Genomic DNA, 10,683 nt, shown 5'->3' with positions numbered 1-10,683 from the left:
AGCTACCCCCCGGCGCTCCAGGATGGCTCCCTCGGTGACAAATAAAGTTTCCGTGATCCCGATAAGGCGGGGGGGGAAACAGGAAGCGCGTACGCATCAGCAGTCCTCGCCGGTAGCCGAGGCGGCGGCAGGAGTCGGATGAGGCGACCCTTGTGTTTTCTCCTCCGGCACGGCGGCCCGACGAGCCACGACAGCCCGCAAAGCCTTCATTGATTGAGCTGTCAGAGCACGTCAGACGCTCACGAGAACACGTGGAGCTCCGGAACGTGGAGGAAAGCCGGGGTGAAGCCGAGCGCCGCCCACCGGCGGGTCGGAAGGGATCGATCCAGGCCGCCGTCGCGGACTTTCCGGCGCCGCCCCGTGCAGGAGGTGGATGCGTTTGGTTGGCGTGAGGCCTCGACGCTCCGTCCCGCTCTTCAACTCATCCCGCCATCCCATAATCGTTACCACCCGCTCTTCATCCTCCGCGCTGTAAGCCTCAAAGCGCTCGTAGCATCGCTTTCAACCTCAAATGTAAAAGAAGTGAAAGTAGAGCGCGGTGGTGCAGAAGGTCGCAGGGAGGTCTTTCTGTGATGAGACTCCATGCGTCTGCGTGGGGTTCCTCAGGGTTCTCCGGGTTCCTCCCAACGTCCAAACACATGCGGGAGCTTCATGAAGACCCTTCATCGGTCAGATGTGTGAATGGCTGCAGAACAGGACTTGTATGTCTCTAGAAGACATTACGGAAGTGTGAGTGGCTGTTTGAGAAGAATGAGAAGGTGAATGTTTGTGTGTCTCCACACTGGCTGAATTTTTGTCCACATCTTCTGTCCACATCAAGGTCTGCAGCCGAGTGTCTGGTCCTGTGAGGAGCGTCGGCAGCAGCAGAGAGTGGAGCAGGTGAGCGGAGAACTTTGCCTTCCTTCAACTTTGACAGTTGGTTTGGTTTGGATTGGTTTTTGCTTCCAATGGAGGAAACCTGGAGGCGATGCTTCCTCCTCGCAGCCAGAAGGTTCTGTGTGGAGCTCTATGTTCTCTGCGTGGGGTTCCTCAGGGTTATCCGGGTTCCTCACACACATGCAGGAGCTTCACCGCGTTGTCCAGATGTGTGAAGGGGTGGAGAGCAGGACTTGTATGTCTCGAGAAGACAATACGGAAGCGTGAACGGCTGTTTGAGAAGAATGAGAAGGTGAACGTGTGTGTGTCTCCACACTGGCTGAATATTTGTCCACATCTTCTTCTCGTAGCAACCGGACTTGATTTTCCTCCCTCGAAGCCAAACCTTACCATTTGCAAGCCATCGTATATTTGGAAACCCCCCGCGGTCCATCAGCATGAAGAAGCCTCTCGGCTGAGGTGGAACGTCCTCAAGGGAAGAAAAGCAGAGTTCGGTTGCTACGAGAAGAAGATTTGGACGAGGGGGTGAATGTCTGGGTTGTCTGTCTTTAGAAGACATTATGGGATTATTTGTCTCTAGAAGAAGGAGAAGGTGAACGTTTATTTGTCTCCAAAAGCTGTCATGGATAGTCCAGGTCCAGGGTTCACCACATAGTGAATGAATGAATGAATGAATGAATGAATGAATGAATGAATGAATGAATGAGCATCACTTCATTTGTGTTTACGGTTCCTGGAACCTATTTTCACATGATTGATTTAGCTTTACTAAGCGTGAGGCAGCTCATGGTCCACCTGCTGGGGTTCCAGCTCCTCATTCGGACGCCTCCTGCCAGGACAGCGGAGCAGAGACTCGACAGGTGATATTTCAGCCGAAATCCAGATCGGCATCAGTCGGCTCGCTGAGAAGTGGAGGACTTGTTAACGGCCAAGAGAAGAAGCGAAGCGAGGTAACGCGTCCAAAAGTATACATTGAAATGATTTCTATGATGGCAACAGGAAGTATTTTACATTTCCGCAACTTGTTGCCGTTTTTGTCCAAAGACAAAGCGGCAGGGACGTCGCTGACGGACGGTCGGACAGTTTGGTTTAGTTTCTTCAATTTCTTCCTCAATGAATTCATAATTGTCATATTTCAAAGGGAAAATTCAAAATACGCTGAAACCTTCCCCCCTTGACTAATGTATAATTAACTGAAACATGCATTAGGTTTTACAAATTAGTTTTGTTTTCTTCAATCATTTAAAAATGATTAGATTAGAATATAGATTAAAAGTGAGAAAACCAACAAAAATTGAATTGCATGTTTTCTAAAGTCTGGACTAAAGTCTCGACCAGGAGATAGAAAGTGTGGGTGAGAGACGGAGGGGGTTCGAGGGCGCTGATAATCTACCGTGGCCAATACTAGCAGTGCTAACAGCTACATGCTAATAGCGAATGTTGTACAGCAACAGCCGTAGAAGACGGCGGTGGCGGTGGCGGTGGCGGTGGACGCCGGGCGAGGGCTATTGCTGCTCCGATACCTCAAATGAGGCGGCTGTGGCTCGATGGCAGAGCGGACGTCCGTCCCGAAGGTTCGATCTCCCGCTCCTTCCGGCTTCCGGCCGAATGACGACGTACATCGAGGCGGTCTCGTATTCTGAACGATGAGACAAATAAGGTGGTCGGCCGTTCCAGCGGTCGGCGGTTCGACTCCCGGCTCCAAAGAGTCCTGGGGAGGCGAGTCGAGAGGCTCCCGATGGTGCGGTCGGCACCTTACATGGCAATTTTAAATTTCAAAAAGACCAAAAGGTGTCAAGCTAAACACAGAGATGTTCCCTCGCGCTACATGAGCCACAGCAAAGGTACGGCTAGTAGGCCCTGGTTCGCGGGGGGTTACGTTCCAAAACAGAAAGAAGTGACCATTATGGTTTATGAGCCTCCCCACACTCTTATTAACGTTTCTCATTCCCTTATAGACACCTCTCACATTATTTAAAACAAACTTATCACTGCAGAGCAACACTATGTGTGTGTAATGGACGAGGCAAGATGCTAAAAGCATGCTATGTGCAGAGAGTGATGCTACCGTCTCTGAGCCAATCAGAGCCCGGGATACAAAACACCCTGCTTAGAACATGCTCATTTTACCATAAAAATATTTGAAATAATTGATTTTTAGCTATTTTTGGGGTCAAAAAAATCATTTTCAACCTGACTGAGAACCCCACGGAGCCGATCGGACGATTGGTTCGGAGGCGGCTGCAACGGCCAGAGCTGCCGCAGCAGCGGAAGGATGGGATTTAAAAACAACGCCCTCCTTTTCCACGCTTTGTCGACGCGTCCCCCGGAGCGCCCGTAGGAAAAAAAACACCCTGCGCTTCAGTCCATTTACAAAGTTCATTTTTTTTTTATTGTACTTTATTAATCCCTTGTGGGAAATTCCTTTTCTGCATTTAAGCCATAGCGGATGAACCCCGAGCAGTTGGAGCGTCGCTCAGCGCCAGGGGAGCAGTCAGGGGTTCGGAGTCTTGCTCAACAACACTTGGACCCACCGGGAGGAACCGGGAACGGAACCAGGAACGTTCGGTTCCAAGGACGATCGCTCCAACTCCCGCGCCAGACGCCATCATTTGTATTTTTTTATTTAAAAATGTTGAAAATAAGAAGTATAAATAACCGTTCAAACGCCCAAATGTTCATTTAGATTAAACTCCTGGGTATCCCGAGAGGAGGAGGTTTCATTTTGTGAGAAAACATCACACGGTTTGATTTTGAAAGGAGGAGGAAGAGGCAGCTGCAGGTAAACAAGAGGAAGGTGAACCAAAACAAAGCATGGACCTTCTGGCGGCGTCAGGCTGGAGCTCCGGCTCACCTCAGGTGTTTCTCCACGCTGCGGATCGCGGTTAGCGAACGGCCGGCGGCGCTTCGCCTCCGCTTTTATTTATATCTGCAGTCACGAATTCTCTCCGGGAACAAATCCCCACAACACGCCACTTTCCAACTGTTTAGGAAACACGCCAACCCCCCCCCTCCCCCCTCCTTTCGTCCCGGCCCCGAACCCCCCGCCCCTCCGGCGGATGCATTCTCGGGATTAGCACAAAAGATGGGTTCGGCCCGTTCTAATGCGTGGCGTCCGCGGTCTCCCACGTCTCGCAAAAATCAATTAAGACGTGAGAATCCGGCAGAGCGGCCGGCGCTAAGTGGATTAAAGTAGTGCTAATGGCACCTGATAGCGGCTTAGCTCCATCTTTGATCAGGAGTGTTTCCTCCTGTCTTTTTTTTTTTTGTGATTATTTGCCAACGGACGGACGTGGATTTTTCACACCGCCCGTTTCTCCCTCGCTGTCATGGTGGCCTGCAGATGCGACGGAAAATTGGAAGAAGGCGGCGAATCGCCCCGGACTCGATTGGATGACGCTTTGATGGCTGCTTGGGCGAACCGCCGGATGGCCTCCGGACCCGGACATTACAAAACGAAATGGAGACGGCATTCAGTGTGTGTGCATGTGTGTGTGTGTGCGTGTGTGTGTGTGAGGCCTCTCCAAGTGGAGTATTTACCCTGAACGGTCCAAAGTGCTCCTCCCGGTGCAATAAGAAAACAACAAATTGCCAGAATTGCTTCATCGTCGTACATCAGCGTTGATTTATCGAGCCGCCGTCGGAGCTTTATGTAGATTGGCCGATGGCCCCCGGGTGACCTCGGGGAGCCGGGGGCGGGAACGAGAGCGGGGTCAAACGGTATTGGACCGGAGCAAAGCCGACGCCGCCGCGGCGAGTCATTTGGAAATGGCGACGCCGGAAGCCGTGACGTTTCCTCCCCTGCTCGCGCCGCCGAGAAAAAGCAGTCGGAAACATCACAGAGATAAAGGAGAGAAGCTCCACGCCCCAAATCACATTTGGATTCCATTCTTACGGCCAAATCGCGTTACGCTCCACAGCTCCTGGCGGAGCAGAGATCTATCACACACACACACACACACTCCGCCGTCATGATCCCGCCATCTGTCAGCACTTACCTCCGATGAGCCTCCACGTCGTCCTGCAGTTTGACGTTCGCCTCCGTCTCTTTTTATACAAATATTCATAAATAACACAAACGCTAATGATTCGATTGTTCCGATGTTCGGGCGGAATGAGGGCGCCGCTTACCAGATGTAATGCCGAGCTTTTAATTTGAAGGCACGTAATTGCAAAATGGAAAAATATAATGGGGTTTTTGTGAGGAGGGAAAAAAAAAAGGGAAATATATTTAAATTTCCAAATCGCAGACAAGCGGAAATAAAAACGGTTTTACCGACGGACCGATCGATGGAAACGGATGGAACTGTAACCCAATCACAATAATATTTGTGTACATTTTTTATTTCTTTGTTGTTTATTAATCTATTTATTTAGTAGTACCCTGTACCCGAGGTGCAACACAACCAGCCAAAACAGTTTCTCTTAAATTCATTTTTCACATTATTTTTTTACATATTTTACACATTTTAACATAACCGAAGTGCAGGTGTCTGCCTTCAAAAATGAATGTAGCTGTATTTATATTCTGGTTGTTTTTGTCATATTTCTTTCCATGCAAATGTGTTGGATGATATTTGAGTATTTATTTTTATTTCATTTTATTTTTTGCGACGTAAGAGACGCGGTTTTGCATCCGTTCATTCATTCATCGGTTTATTCAAATCTCCTCGACAGGAGCTCCAGAGCCAAAGAGGGAAGGTCTGCAGCCGAGTGTCTGGTCCTGTGAGGAGCGTCGGCAGCAGCAGAGAGTGGAGCAGGTGAGCGGAGAACTTTGCCTTCCTTCAACTCTGACGGTTGGTTTGGTTTGGATTGGTTTTTGCTTCCAATGGAGGAAACCTGGAGGCGATGCTTCCTCCTCGCAGCCAGAAGGTTCTGTGTGGAGCTCTATGTTCTCTGCGTGGGGTTCCTCAGGGTTCTCCGGGTTCCTCACACACATGCAGGACCTTCACCATGTTGTCCAGATGTGTGAAGGCGTGGAGAGCAGGACTTGTATGTCTCTAGAAGACATTACGGAAGCGTGAACGGCTGTTTGAGAAGAATGAGAAGGTGAACGTGTGGAGGTTCTCGATCAATTTTCATCCCCATCTTCTTCTCGTAGGAACTGGACTTGATTTTCTCCCCTTGAAACCAAACCGTTTGCAAGCCATCGTTACTCTGACGATGGGCTTACATTTGGAAACCCCCCCGCGGTCCATCAGCATGAAGAAGCCGCTCGGCTGAGGTGGAACGTCCTCAAGGGAAGAAAACCGAGTCCGGATGCTACGAGAAGAAGATTTGGACGAGAGGGTGAATGTTTGAACGTCTCTGCATGGCTCCTGAGCGAGAGCCGGAGGGAACGGCTCGATGTCGCCGGTGAAAGGAGGCTGCGTTCAATGCAGATGGACGGATCAATACATGAATACAAACCCCACTAATAACAACATGCTTCAGAAATCCATGTTTTCATGTTGAGACCAGGAGTTCGGCTACAAAGCACGCAGTCGGAGACGTCAGACGTCCAGATTTTCTGCAGGTGGCCTCGGCTCCTCGCCGATCTGCATCCCGTCGGATCAGTGCCGTGTCACCTGTCGGCTTGAGTTCACGGGGAAACGCTTTACTGACGTTTTAATAAAGAAGTCAGCCGTTAGTCTACCTTTTTTTTTCTTTTTCCTCCATCCTTGCGTGAGCAGCGGTGCTGTGGTTCTCGCCGGCGCCCGGCGGGAGGGCGGTGACTCAGCGGGGCCGCCTCGGAGGAGCCGGCGGCCTCGCCGGGAAGCCGAAGCCGCCGTCTGTAGCCTGCGGCTTCCCGTCCGATCGCCGCTCCCTCTCGCTCCGTCTCCATCCCACGCCTCATTGGTTCGGCGGACAAAAAATTAGGAACGCGGCACGAAGGTTGCGGATTGGATTCCCCGGAGGCTCGTCGGAGACGTCGCTTGGGGGCGAAGGGTCGGATATCTCCGCGATTGGCCGGACACATCGTGTAGGTGTGAGAGTGCAGAGACGTGACATCTACCTCCCTTTTTTGTGATATCATATTTATTTTATTTCCTGAGTTAGCAACTTGCTCCTTTCCTCTCACGCACTCTTTGTAAGTATGTAGAACCACATTCCACCACAGGATGGCGTGCTATCGCTAGCCGCTAAGCTAGCTGTAGCCTCGTCACGGGACTACTGTGGAATGTGTGTAAATGTACGTGCACTGAGGGGAAATGGGAGCAATTGCTTTACTGGTTTATAAATAAGAATAACTGTGATCAGTTTGCCGAGACCCGGTCACAGCATTAGTTCAGCGGTGTGTCGGCGGTAAAGAGGTTGGACGCTAGTAATGTGGCTAATGTTTGTGTTACAGGTAAAGATTTAATAACAACACATAAATAGGTATAAAGTCTCCCGGGAAGTGAGTGAGAGGGCCGTTTCACTTGTATGGTTGAGGTCGACGGTAGCTTGGATAGTGCTAATAGCATGCGATTGCTAGCCACAAGCTAACTGTAGCCTCATGGCGGGACTACTTTGTATTGGAGCCGAGTGTCGGTTTGGAATGTGTGTAAATGTTTGTGTACAGAGGGGAAATGGGAGCAATGGCTATACTGGTTTGTAAATAAGAATAACTGATTCGTTTGCTGGGACGCGGTCACAGCATTAGTTCAGCGCTGTGTCGGCGGCAAAGAGGTTGGACGCCACTAATGTGGCTAATGTTTGTGTTACAGGTAAAGATTTATAACGACACGTAAATAGGTATAAATGAGCGAAAGAGTCCGCTGGAAGTGAGTGAATGGACGTTTCACTTGTGTGGTTGAGGTCGACGGTAGCTTGGGTAGTGCTAATAGCATGCGATCGCTAGCCGCTAAGCTAGCTGTAGCCTCGTGGCGGGACTACGATGGAATGTGTGTAAATGTACGTATACAGAGGGGAAATGGGAGCAATTGCTATACTGGTTTGTAAATAAGAATAACTGTCACGGTCACAGCATTAGTTCAGCGCTGTGTCAGCGGCAAAGAGGTTGGACGCCACTAATGTGGCTAATGTTTGTGTTACAGGTAAAGATTTAGAACGACCCGTAAATAGGTATAAATGAGCGAAAGAGTCCCCTGGAAGTGAGTGAATGGACGTTTCACTTGTGTGGTTGAGGTCGACAGTAACTTGGACAGTGCCAATAGCATGCGATCGCTAGCCGCTAAGCTAACTTTAGCCTCGTGGCAGGACTACTGTGTGTTGGAGCCGAGTGTCGGTTTGCAATGTGTGTACATGTACGTGCACAGAGGGGAAATGGGAGCAATGGCTGTGCTGGTTTGTAAATAAGAATAACTGTCACGGTCACAGCATTAGTTCAGCTCTGTGTCGGCGGCAAAGAGATTGGACGCCACTAATGTGGCTAATGTTTGTGTTCCGGCCGACAATAAAACCAACAGAACCTACACGCTGAATCATCATCATCATTCACGTGTGCAACAACAAATGAACGGGTGAGTTTCCCCGTGTCTAAGAAACGAGACGCCGTCGGGCGCCGAGAAGGACGAGGGCAGAACGTACCGGAACCGCCGCCGACGGCAGATCATTACGACAAAAGTGCCGAAAAGCATTGAAGTCGTAATGAGGCGCCTGGGACGCGCCTGAGGAGAGCAGACCTGAGCTGGATGACGGTTTGATCCCGATGTCCTCCTACCGTTTGACTTTCAGACCGTTTTCACCGCCGCCGTGGCCTCAGATGTGGAGGTACGCGGGAGCTCGCAGGCCTCAAAGGTGCTTTGCCGCGCTAACGAAGGTTAGATGATGAAGTCCTCCGTCTTCTGTCGTCACTCCTAATAATTGCCAAACGCTTTTTAAGTCCACGCCGCTGGACCGGCTTCATCTTCTCCCCGTTTTGAATCCCTTTTTCCTTTGTGATGATCGGCATTAAGCCGTCGGCGCTGCGCTGTCGGCGGGACCGCCGGAGCAGGTCGCTGTTAAATTACCCCGACCAGGGAAGGAGAGGGGGAATGTTGTAAGCCTTGTTCCAACCTTCTTGGCAACTGGACTTGAATTTCTTTGCTTGAAGACGGTCTTCTGACGGTTGATGGTCAGAAGCTCGGTCTAAGGGGTTGTCATGCTAACAAGGTGTCGTTCATTGGAACAGAAGAGCATCTTGGTGGGAGGACCTGGACCGGAATGTGAACAAGTCAAGCTAACCAGAGGAGCAAAGCCTGCTGGATCTCTTGGACCAAGGCTCAGGTGGATGTTACCAGGGGCTGCTTCTGCACCCTCCTGGTTGTTTGGAGGGCGTAGAGGGTCCTGGTCCATCTCGGTGTTGATCCCAGTGCGGCGTTCTACGTCCGTGGAAGGTTGTGTCTGAGGCCCCTCTTCTGTTCAGAGATGGATTTTCTGTTTTGACAAAGATCAGATCAGAAAACTTTATGTGTCCCGAGGGTCAATCGGGGGACACGTGGTGGAGCAGCGTCAGAGTTGTGAACGCGTGAACATCAAGAATAACGTTTAGTGGCTCCAGGCCATTCTTGTCTTGTTGGAACCAGCAGGTGAAAGATGGCTTCACTGGAACCATCGCTCTTCTCTGGCCAGGATAGGGACACTGCTTCTGGTGGAGACACGTCCTTCTGGTGAAGGTGGACCGCAGAGTCCTGTCCAGAAGAGGACAAGAAGATTTGGACAAGAATGACCGAGAACCTCCACGGACACGTTGGAAGTCTCTGTATGGCGAATGGTCGTACGCCTCTCCGTAACGTCTGAATTTAAAATCCCCTTGTCTCCTAAAGACGATGGCGCGGGACAATGTCGGACAACGCCGGGCTACCGGCCGGAATTGATTGACACTTGGCAACCGCCGCATTGCTGGCAATTTGTACCATCCATAAAAAGAGATAGGAGACAGTAATTATGTTTGTCATGATATAGTGAAAGCAAAAATGGGCAAGCTAATCAGAATGGGTGACAGATGTAGCGGACAGATGCTATCAGACCTCTTGTCCGCGGTGATGAAATTAAAGCGGGTCATGGTAACAGGTAACATCTGTTCGTCGCTCGTCTCTCCTATTATGTGCGGAGGATACAGGCGGAGGTTGTCTCGCCGTCTCTCCCCGCCGTTCGCTTCCAGAAGCGGCTGAAAAATTGAATTTACGGCCTACGTACGCTGCGCGAACAGAGAACGCAAGCCAGGAAATTCGGGTTTGAGATGACTCAGGATGTTTGTGGCGTGGCTTCGTCTTCCTGAGACGAATCCTCCTTCAGAACGTCGCGGTCAAAGATTCCACGCGATGGGATGGGAATGCGTTTAGACGTTAAATCCGCCTCGGTCCGTCTTTCGCGTTTGCATAAACGTAATTAATTCGGCACGTTTTTCGGGTCGCTCGTTGATGCGTAGCCAAGCGCTACGGAGCCGCACCGCTGGAAGTCCGGGTGGGGCGAGAGGAAGATGACGGCGTTGGTAGAACCGAGGAGAAGAGTACTTTGTCTTGTTTACTTCCATAACCTGAGCAGAAAAGAGCGCTCAGATGCTAGCTGTCACAGCGGGGAGCGCTTTTTTAGACACTCATTGGTCCAATCCCAGCTTCCCTCCATCAAATCCAGACTCAAACACATATATATCTATGCACACCATCATTTCTGGACTATTAAGCGCACCTGAATATAAGCCGCACCGGCTAGAAAAAACTAAATCTATGCACACAAAGGCTGCACTTGTCTAGAAGCCACAGGTGTCCAAGTTGTCACATGAGATATTTATTTACACGGAAACATTTTTTTTAACTTTCAATTAAGTCCATACCGGTAACATCCATAAGTATGTACTGGAATTCCTTCTTTCCAAACAGTGGCTGCAACACATTACATTTT

Source organism: Fistularia commersonii, chromosome 34 (genome assembly GCF_037954325.1).
Source record: "Fistularia commersonii isolate RoL2024-O1a breed Wild chromosome 34, RoL_Fcom_v1.0, whole genome shotgun sequence".
NCBI classification, from domain to species: domain Eukaryota; kingdom Metazoa; phylum Chordata; class Actinopteri; order Syngnathiformes; family Fistulariidae; genus Fistularia; species Fistularia commersonii.
The sequence above is the reverse complement of the archived record's forward strand: the minus strand, read 5'-3'. Positions refer to the sequence as shown.